A 10193-nucleotide genomic window follows, 5' to 3' on the forward strand; every position below is an offset into this window, starting at 1 on the left:
GTGATGTGTTTCATAGTTGGTCAACGACCCTGGTAAAGACAACCCGCTCTGGGTTTTAAATACCTGGGACTCTCCAACGTTTAGTTTTAGATCTAACGAAGGTTCTCAGAGGAGAGGTGAAAGGTCTTCAAGGCACTTAGAGAATTCCAGCTGCTTTCTTTCAAAGCTCATCAGACTACCATGACGTGGATGACTGGGAACCCTTTTTTCTCATTCACTGTGTGCAGTCCCTCTGGAGTCATCCCTGTTGGAGCTTGTCAGTAGCAAAGGCCTGAAGGTACAAAAATGAATACTGAAGAGAGCTTAACACCATTCCTGCTTGAATTTGAAGGCCGATTTAAGTCTATCCTTTCAGAGTTCCAGACTTAAACACATGCTTCCTGTGGCTCGTTGGTCTAGGCGTATGATTCTCGCTTAGGGTGCGAGAGGTCCCGGGTTCAAATCCCGGACGAGCCCCCTTAAGATCGCAAGCTCTTACCTTCATGGAATTCTTTGGTAAGACACATTCCTTCTGGGACATTGTAAATGTGTTGTGTGCCAAACCTTTCTATGTCATCTGTGACATCAACTTGTATTTCTAAAATAACGTTGTTGATTTTGTGAAGGAGTCACTCTCATGACTCATTGAGTGATGCCATTGACTGCACAGTCCCTGCCACGCAATCTGTATATGTCACATTTTGAGATTGCCTTGGAAACCTTACTGGGCAGGTACTAAAAAAATACCTGTAACCAGGTACTATCACCTAATGGAAACTTTAAAGATCGAGCTGAGTCAAGTTAAGCCAAGCTAGGTAGGTGCAAGTGGAAAAGCGTTAGAGATCACAAAGTCTCATCGAAATTGAGGCCATTCAATTTCGGTGTAAAGACGTTAAACTACATATGTGAAGGTCTCATAATGGTTTCACCTCTGCTGATAATTACCCACGCCTTTTTTCCACCCCTTGGCTCATGTGATGTGTTTCATAGTTGGTCAACGACCCTGGTAAAGACAACCCGCTCTGGGTTTTAAATACCTGGGACTCTCCAACGTTTAGTTTTAGATCTAACGAAGGTTCTCAGAGGAGAGGTGAAAGGTCTTCAAGGCACTTAGAGAATTCCAGCTGCTTTCTTTCAAAGCTCATCAGACTACCATGACGTGGATGACTGGGAACCCTTTTTTCTCATTCACTGTGTGCAGTCCCTCTGGAGTCATCCCTGTTGGAGCTTGTCAGTAGCAAAGGCCTGAAGGTACAAAAATGAATACTGAAGAGAGCTTAACACCATTCCTGCTTGAATTTGAAGGCCGATTTAAGTCTATCCTTTCAGAGTTCCAGACTTAAACACAGGCTTCCTGTGGCTCGTTGGTCTAGGCGTATGATTCTCGCTTTGGGTGCGAGAGGTCCCGGGTTCAAATCCCGGACGAGCCCCCTTAAAATCACAAGCTCTTAGCTTCATGGAATTCTTTGGAAAGACACATTCCTTCTGGGGCATTGTAAATGTGTTGTGTGCCAAACCATTCAATGTAATGTGTGACACCAATTTGTCTTTCTAAAACAACGTTTGTGAAGGAGTCACTCTCATGAGTCATTGAGTGATGCCATTGACTGCACAGTCCCTGCCACGCAATCTGTATATGTCACATTTTGAGATTGCCTTGGAAACCTTACTGGGCAGGTACTAAAAAATACCTGTAACCAGGTACTATCACCTAATGGAAACTTTAAAGATCGAGCTGAGTCAAGTTAAGCCAAGCTAGGTAGGTGCTAGTGGAAAAGGGCTATTAGAGATCACAAACTCTGATCGAAATTGAGGCCATTCAATTTCGGTGTAAAGACGTTAAACTACATATGTGAAGGTCTCATAATGGTTTCACCTCTGCTGATAATTACCCACGCCTTTTTTCCACCCCTTGGCTCATGTGATGTGTTTCATAGTTGGTCAACGACCCTGGTAAAGACAACCCGCTCTGGGTTTTAAATACCTGGGACTCTCCAACGTTTAGTTTTAGATCTAACGAAGGTTCTCAGAGGAGAGGTGAAAGGTCTTCAAGGCACTTAGAGAATTCCAGCTGCTTTCTTTCAAAGCTCATCAGACTACCATGACGTGGATGACTGGGAACCCTTTTTTCTCATTCACTGTGTGCAGTCCCTCTGGAGTCATCCCTGTTGGAGCTTGTCAGTAGCAAAGGCCTGAAGGTACAAAAATGAATACTGAAGAGAGCTTAACACCATTCCTGCTTGAATTTGAAGGCCGATTTAAGTCTATCCTTTCAGAGTTCCAGACTTAAACACATGCTTCCTGTGGCTCGTTGGTCTAGGCGTATGATTCTCGCTTAGGGTGCGAGAGGTCCCGGGTTCAAATCCCGGACGAACCCCCTTAAAATCACAAGCTCTTAGCTTCATGGAATTCTTTGGTAAGACACATTCCTTCTGGGACATTGTAAATGTGTTGTGTGCCAAACCTTTCTATGTCATCTGTGACATCAACTTGTATTTCTAAAATAACGTTGTTGATTTTGTGAAGGAGTCACTCTCATGACTCATTGAGTGATGCCATTGACTGCACAGTCCCTGCCACGCAATCTGTATATGTCACATTTTGAGATTGCCTTGGAAACCTTACTGGGCAGGTACTAAAAAAATACCTGTAACCAGGTACTATCACCTAATGGAAACTTTAAAGATCGAGCTGAGTCAAGTTAAGCCAAGCTAGGTAGGTGCAAGTGGAAAAGCGTTAGATATCACAAAGTCTGATCGAAATTGAGGCCATTCAATTTCGGTGTAAAGACGTTAAACTACATATGTGAAGGTCTCATAATGGTTTCACCTCTGCTGATAATTACCCACGCCTTTTTTCCACCCCTTGGCTCATGTGATGTGTTTCATAGTTGGTCAACGACCCTGGTAAAGACAACCCGCTCTGGGTTTTAAATACCTGGGACTCTCCAACGTTTAGTTTTAGATCTAACGAAGGTTCTCAGAGGAGAGGTGAAAGGTCTTCAAGGCACTTAGAGAATTCCAGCTGCTTTCTTTCAAAGCTCATCAGACTACCATGACGTGGATGACTGGGAACCCTTTTTTCTCATTCACTGTGTGCAGTCCCTCTGGAGTCATCCCTGTTGGAGCTTGTCAGTAGCAAAGGCCTGAAGGTACAAAAATGAATACTGAAGAGAGCTTAACACCATTCCTGCTTGAATTTGAAGGCCGATTTAAGTCTATCCTTTCAGAGTTCCAGACTTAAACACATGCTTCCTGTGGCTCGTTGGTCTAGGCGTATGATTCTCGCTTAGGGTGCGAGAGGTCCCGGGTTCAAATCCCGGACGAGCCCCCTTAAGATCGCAAGCTCTTACCTTCATGGAATTCTTTGGTAAGACACATTCCTTCTGGGACATTGTAAATGTGTTGTGTGCCAAACCTTTCTGTCATCTGTGACATCAACTTGTATTTCTAAAATAACGTTGTTGATTTTGTGAAGGAGTCACTCTCATGACTCATTGAGTGATGCCATTGACTGCACAGTCCCTGCCACGCAATCTGTATATGTCACATTTTGAGATTGCCTTGGAAACCCTACTGGGCAGGTACTAAAAAAATACCTGTAACCAGGTACTATCACCTAATGGAAACTTTAAAGATCGAGCTGAGTCAAGTTAAGCCAAGCTAGGTAGGTGCAAGTGGAAAAGCGTTAGATATCACAAAGTCTGATCGAAATTGAGGCCATTCAATTTCGGTGTAAAGACGTTAAACTACATATGTGAAGGTCTCATAATGGTTTCACCTCTGCTGATAATTACCCACGCCTTTTTTCCACCCCTTGGCTCATGTGATGTGTTTCATAGTTGGTCAACGACCCTGGTAAAGACAACCCGCTCTGGGTTTTAAATACCTGGGACTCTCCAACGTTTAGTTTTAGATCTAACGAAGGTTCTCAGAGGAGAGGTGAAAGGTCTTCAAGGCACTTAGAGAATTCCAGCTGCTTTCTTTCAAAGCTCATCAGACTACCATGACGTGGATGACTGGGAACCCTTTTTTCTCATTCACTGTGTGCAGTCCCTCTGGAGTCATCCCTGTTGGAGCTTGTCAGTAGCAAAGGCCTGAAGGTACAAAAATGAATACTGAAGAGAGCTTAACACCATTCCTGCTTGAATTTGAAGGCCGATTTAAGTCTATCCTTTCAGAGTTCCAGACTTAAACACATGCTTCCTGTGGCTCGTTGGTCTAGGCGTATGATTCTCGCTTAGGGTGCGAGAGGTCCCGGGTTCAAATCCCGGACGAGCCCCCTTAAGATCGCAAGCTCTTACCTTCATGGAATTCTTTGGTAAGACACATTCCTTCTGGGACATTGTAAATGTGTTGTGTGCCAAACCTTTCTATGTCATCTGTGACATCAACTTGTATTTCTAAAATAACGTTGTTGATTTTGTGAAGGAGTCACTCTCATGACTCATTGAGTGATGCCATTGACTGCACAGTCCCTGCCACGCAATCTGTATATGTCACATTTTGAGATTGCCTTGGAAACCTTACTGGGCAGGTACTAAAAAAATACCTGTAACCAGGTACTATCACCTAATGGAAACTTTAAAGATCGAGCTGAGTCAAGTTAAGCCAAGCTAGGTAGGTGCAAGTGGAAAAGCGTTAGAGATCACAAAGTCTCATCGAAATTGAGGCCATTCAATTTCGGTGTAAAGACGTTAAACTACATATGTGAAGGTCTCATAATGGTTTCACCTCTGCTGATAATTACCCACGCCTTTTTTCCACCCCTTGGCTCATGTGATGTGTTTCATAGTTGGTCAACGACCCTGGTAAAGACAACCCGCTCTGGGTTTTAAATACCTGGGACTCTCCAACGTTTAGTTTTAGATCTAACGAAGGTTCTCAGAGGAGAGGTGAAAGGTCTTCAAGGCACTTAGAGAATTCCAGCTGCTTTCTTTCAAAGCTCATCAGACTACCATGACGTGGATGACTGGGAACCCTTTTTTCTCATTCACTGTGTGCAGTCCCTCTGGAGTCATCCCTGTTGGAGCTTGTCAGTAGCAAAGGCCTGAAGGTACAAAAATGAATACTGAAGAGAGCTTAACACCATTCCTGCTTGAATTTGAAGTCCGATTTAAGTCTATCCTTTCAGAGTTCCAGACTTAAACACAGGCTTCCTGTGGCTCGTTGGTCTAGGCGTATGATTCTCGCTTTGGGTGCGAGAGGTCCCGGGTTCAAATCCCGGACGAGCCCCCTTAAAATCACAAGCTCTTAGCTTCATGGAATTCTTTGGAAAGACACATTCCTTCTGGGGCATTGTAAATGTGTTGTGTGCCAAACCGTTCAATGTGATCTGGGACACCAATTTGTCTTTCTAAAACAACGTTTGTGAAGGAGTCACTCTCATGAGTCATTGAGTGATGCCATTGACTGCACAGTCCCTGCCACGCAATCTGTATATGTCACATTTTGAGATTGCCTTGGAAACCTTACTGGGCAGGTACTAAAAAATACCTGTAACCAGGTACTATCACCTAATGGAAACTTTAAAGATCGAGCTGAGTCAAGTTAAGCCAAGCTAGGTAGGTGCTAGTGGAAAAGGGCTATTAGAGATCACAAACTCTGATCGAAATTGAGGCCATTCAATTTCGGTGTAAAGACGTTAAACTACATATGTGAAGGTCTCATAATGATTTCACCTCTGCTGATATTTACCCACGCCTTTTTTCCACCCCTTGGCTCATGTGATGTGTTTCATAGTTGGTCAACGACCCTGGTAAAGACAACCCGCTCTGGGTTTTAAATACCTGGGACTCTCCAACGTTTAGTTTTAGATCTAACGAAGGTTCTCAGAGGAGAGGTGAAAGGTCTTCAAGGCACTTAGAGAATTCCAGCTGCTTTCTTTCAAAGCTCATCAGACTACCATGACGTGGATGACTGGGAACCCTTTTTTCTCATTCACTGTGTGCAGTCCCTCTGGAGTCATCCCTGTTGGAGCTTGTCAGTAGCAAAGGCCTGAAGGTACAAAAATGAATACTGAAGAGAGCTTAACACCATTCCTGCTTGAATTTGAAGGCCGATTTAAGTCTATCCTTTCAGAGTTCCAGACTTAAACACATGCTTCCTGTGGCTCGTTGGTCTAGGCGTATGATTCTCGCTTAGGGTGCGAGAGGTCCCGGGTTCAAATCCCGGACGAGCCCCCTTAAGATCGCAAGCTCTTACCTTCATGGAATTCTTTGGTAAGACACATTCCTTCTGGGACATTGTAAATGTGTTGTGTGCCAAACCTTTCTATGTCATCTGTGACATCAACTTGTATTTCTAAAATAACGTTGTTGATTTTGTGAAGGAGTCACTCTCATGACTCATTGAGTGATGCCATTGACTGCACAGTCCCTGCCACGCAATCTGTATATGTCACATTTTGAGATTGCCTTGGAAACCTTACTGGGCAGGTACTAAAAAAATACCTGTAACCAGGTACTATCACCTAATGGAAACTTTAAAGATCGAGCTGAGTCAAGTTAAGCCAAGCTAGGTAGGTGCAAGTGGAAAAGCGTTAGATATCACAAAGTCTGATCGAAATTGAGGCCATTCAATTTCGGTGTAAAGACGTTAAACTACATATGTGAAGGTCTCATAATGGTTTCACCTCTGCTGATAATTACCCACGCCTTTTTTCCACCCCTTGGCTCATGTGATGTGTTTCATAGTTGGTCAACGACCCTGGTAAAGACAACCCGCTCTGGGTTTTAAATACCTGGGACTCTCCAACGTTTAGTTTTAGATCTAACGAAGGTTCTCAGAGGAGAGGTGAAAGGTCTTCAAGGCACTTAGAGAATTCCAGCTGCTTTCTTTCAAAGCTCATCAGACTACCATGACGTGGATGACTGGGAACCCTTTTTTCTCATTCACTGTGTGCAGTCCCTCTGGAGTCATCCCTGTTGGAGCTTGTCAGTAGCAAAGGCCTGAAGGTACAAAAATGAATACTGAAGAGAGCTTAACACCATTCCTGCTTGAATTTGAAGGCCGATTTAAGTCTATCCTTTCAGAGTTCCAGACTTAAACACAGGCTTCCTGTGGCTCGTTGGTCTAGGCGTATGATTCTCGCTTTGGGTGCGAGAGGTCCCGGGTTCAAATCCCGGACGAGCCCCCTTAAAATCACAAGCTCTTAGCTTCATGGAATTCTTTGGAAAGACACATTCCTTCTGGGGCATTGTAAATGTGTTGTGTGCCAAACCGTTCAATGTGATCTGGGACACCAATTTGTCTTTCTAAAACAACGTTTGTGAAGGAGTCACTCTCATGAGTCATTGAGTGATGCCATTGACTGCACAGTCCCTGCCACGCAATCTGTATATGTCACATTTTGAGATTGCCTTGGAAACCTTACTGGGCAGGTACTAAAAAATACCTGTAACCAGGTACTATCACCTAATGGAAACTTTAAAGATCGAGCTGAGTCAAGTTAAGCCAAGCTAGGTAGGTGCTAGTGGAAAAGGGCTATTAGAGATCACAAACTCTGATCGAAATTGAGGCCATTCAATTTCGGTGTAAAGACGTTAAACTACATATGTGAAGGTCTCATAATGATTTCACCTCTGCTGATATTTACCCACGCCTTTTTTCCACCCCTTGGCTCATGTGATGTGTTTCATAGTTGGTCAACGACCCTGGTAAAGACAACCCGCTCTGGGTTTTAAATACCTGGGACTCTCCAACGTTTAGTTTTAGATCTAACGAAGGTTCTCAGAGGAGAGGTGAAAGGTCTTCAAGGCACTTAGAGAATTCCAGCTGCTTTCTTTCAAAGCTCATCAGACTACCATGACGTGGATGACTGGGAACCCTTTTTTCTCATTCACTGTGTGCAGTCCCTCTGGAGTCATCCCTGTTGGAGCTTGTCAGTAGCAAAGGCCTGAAGGTAAAAAAATGAATACTGAAGAGAGCTTAACACCATTCCTGCTTGAATTTGAAGGCCGATTTAAGTCTATCCTTTCAGAGTTCCAGACTTAAACACATGCTTCCTGTGGCTCGTTGGTCTAGGCGTATGATTCTCGCTTAGGGTGCGAGAGGTCCCGGGTTCAAATCCCGGACGAGCCCCCTTAAGATCGCAAGCTCTTAGCTTCATGGAATTCTTTGGTAAGACACATTCCTTCTGGGACATTGTAAACGTGTTGTGTGCCAAACCTTTCTATGTCATCTGTGACATCAACTTGTATTTCTAAAATAACGTTGTTGATTTTGTGAAGGAGTCACTCTCATGACTCATTGAGTGATGCCATTGACTGCACAGTCCCTGCCACGCAATCTGTATATGTCACATTTTGAGATTGCCTTGGAAACCTTACTGGGCAGGTACTAAAAAAATACCTGTAACCAGGTACTATCACCTAATGGAAACTTTAAAGATCGAGCTGAGTCAAGTTAAGCCAAGCTAGGTAGGTGCAAGTGGAAAAGCGTTAGAGATCACAAAGTCTCATCGAAATTGAGGCCATTCAATTTCGGTGTAAAGACGTTAAACTACATATGTGAAGGTCTCATAATGGTTTCACCTCTGCTGATAATTACCCACGCCTTTTTTCCACCCCTTGGCTCATGTGATGTGTTTCATAGTTGGTCAACGACCCTGGTAAAGACAACCCGCTCTGGGTTTTAAATACCTGGGACTCTCCAACGTTTAGTTTTAGATCTAACGAAGGTTCTCAGAGGAGAGGTGAAAGGTCTTCAAGGCACTTAGAGAATTCCAGCTGCTTTCTTTCAAAGCTCATCAGACTACCATGACGTGGATGACTGGGAACCCTTTTTTCTCATTCACTGTGTGCAGTCCCTCTGGAGTCATCCCTGTTGGAGCTTGTCAGTAGCAAAGGCCTGAAGGTACAAAAATGAATACTGAAGAGAGCTTAACACCATTCCTGCTTGAATTTGAAGGCCGATTTAAGTCTATCCTTTCAGAGTTCCAGACTTAAACACAGGCTTCCTGTGGCTCGTTGGTCTAGGCGTATGATTCTCGCTTTGGGTGCGAGAGGTCCCGGGTTCAAATCCCGGACGAGCCCCCTTAAAATCACAAGCTCTTAGCTTCATGGAATTCTTTGGAAAGACACATTCCTTCTGGGGCATTGTAAATGTGTTGTGTGCCAAACCGTTCAATGTGATCTGAGACACCAATTTGTCTTTCTAAAACAACGTTTGTGAAGGAGTCACTCTCATGAGTCATTGAGTGATGCCATTGACTGCACAGTCCCTGCCACGCAATCTGTATATGTCACATTTTGAGATTGCCTTGGAAACCTTACTGGGCAGGTACTAAAAAATACCTGTAACCAGGTACTATCACCTAATGGAAACTTTAAAGATCGAGCTGAGTCAAGTTAAGCCAAGCTAGGTAGGTGCTAGTGGAAAAGGGCTATTAGAGATCACAAACTCTGATCGAAATTGAGGCCATTCAATTTCGGTGTAAAGACGTTAAACTACATATGTGAAGGTCTCATAATGATTTCACCTCTGCTGATATTTACCCACGCCTTTTTTCCACCCCTTGGCTCATGTGATGTGTTTCATAGTTGGTCAACGACCCTGGTAAAGACAACCCGCTCTGGGTTTTAAATACCTGGGACTCTCCAACGTTTAGTTTTAGATCTAACGAAGGTTCTCAGAGGAGAGGTGAAAGGTCTTCAAGGCACTTAGAGAATTCCAGCTGCTTTCTTTCAAAGCTCATCAGACTACCATGACGTGGATGACTGGGAACCCTTTTTTCTCATTCACTGTGTGCAGTCCCTCTGGAGTCATCCCTGTTGGAGCTTGTCAGTAGCAAAGGCCTGAAGGTACAAAAATGAATACTGAAGAGAGCTTAACACCATTCCTGCTTGAATTTGAAGTCCGATTTAAGTCTATCCTTTCAGAGTTCCAGACTTAAACACATGCTTCCTGTGGCTCGTTGGTCTAGGCGTATGATTCTCGCTTTGGGTGCGAGAGGTCCCGGGTTCAAATCCCGGACGAGCCCCCTTAAAATCACAAGCTCTTAGCTTCATGGAATTCTTTGGTAAGACACATTCCTTCTGGGGCATTGTAAATGTGATGTGACACCAATTTGTCTTTCTAAAACAACGTTTGTGAAGGAGTCACTCTCATGAGTCATTGAGTGATGCCATTGACTGCACAGTCCCTGCCACGCAATCTGTATATGTCACATTTTGAGATTGCCTTGGAAACCTTACTGGGCAGGTACTAAAAAAT

General features: G+C 43.9%; 10 non-coding genes across 10 annotated transcripts; all 10 read left to right on the forward strand.

The window, feature by feature from the left end:
- Positions 1-384: 384 nt before the first annotated feature.
- trnap-agg (transfer RNA proline (anticodon AGG)) lies at positions 385-456 on the forward strand. Its single transcript has one exon. It is a non-coding gene; the product is annotated as a tRNA-Pro (tRNA).
- An 881-nt stretch (positions 457-1337) lies between these two features.
- On the forward strand, positions 1338-1409 carry trnap-ugg (transfer RNA proline (anticodon UGG)). Its single transcript has one exon. It is a non-coding gene; the product is annotated as a tRNA-Pro (tRNA).
- Positions 1410-3237: 1828 nt separating this feature from the next.
- Positions 3238-3309, forward strand: trnap-agg (transfer RNA proline (anticodon AGG)). Its single transcript has one exon. It is a non-coding gene; the product is annotated as a tRNA-Pro (tRNA).
- Positions 3310-4188: 879 nt separating this feature from the next.
- Positions 4189-4260, forward strand: trnap-agg (transfer RNA proline (anticodon AGG)). Its single transcript has one exon. It is a non-coding gene; the product is annotated as a tRNA-Pro (tRNA).
- An 881-nt stretch (positions 4261-5141) lies between these two features.
- Positions 5142-5213, forward strand: trnap-ugg (transfer RNA proline (anticodon UGG)). The gene has a single exon. It is a non-coding gene; the product is annotated as a tRNA-Pro (tRNA).
- An 875-nt stretch (positions 5214-6088) lies between these two features.
- On the forward strand, positions 6089-6160 carry trnap-agg (transfer RNA proline (anticodon AGG)). The gene has a single exon. It is a non-coding gene; the product is annotated as a tRNA-Pro (tRNA).
- An 881-nt stretch (positions 6161-7041) lies between these two features.
- Positions 7042-7113, forward strand: trnap-ugg (transfer RNA proline (anticodon UGG)). The gene has a single exon. It is a non-coding gene; the product is annotated as a tRNA-Pro (tRNA).
- An 875-nt stretch (positions 7114-7988) lies between these two features.
- Positions 7989-8060, forward strand: trnap-agg (transfer RNA proline (anticodon AGG)). Its single transcript has one exon. It is a non-coding gene; the product is annotated as a tRNA-Pro (tRNA).
- An 881-nt stretch (positions 8061-8941) lies between these two features.
- trnap-ugg (transfer RNA proline (anticodon UGG)) lies at positions 8942-9013 on the forward strand. The gene has a single exon. It is a non-coding gene; the product is annotated as a tRNA-Pro (tRNA).
- Positions 9014-9888: 875 nt separating this feature from the next.
- Positions 9889-9960, forward strand: trnap-ugg (transfer RNA proline (anticodon UGG)). Its single transcript has one exon. It is a non-coding gene; the product is annotated as a tRNA-Pro (tRNA).
- Positions 9961-10193: the final 233 nt, after the last annotated feature.

This window comes from Diplotaxodon limnothrissa, linkage group LG18 (assembly GCF_057381915.1).
Source record: "Diplotaxodon limnothrissa isolate DT_005_m linkage group LG18, D_limnothrissa_male_GT1.1, whole genome shotgun sequence".
NCBI classification, from domain to species: Eukaryota; Metazoa; Chordata; class Actinopteri; order Cichliformes; family Cichlidae; genus Diplotaxodon; species Diplotaxodon limnothrissa.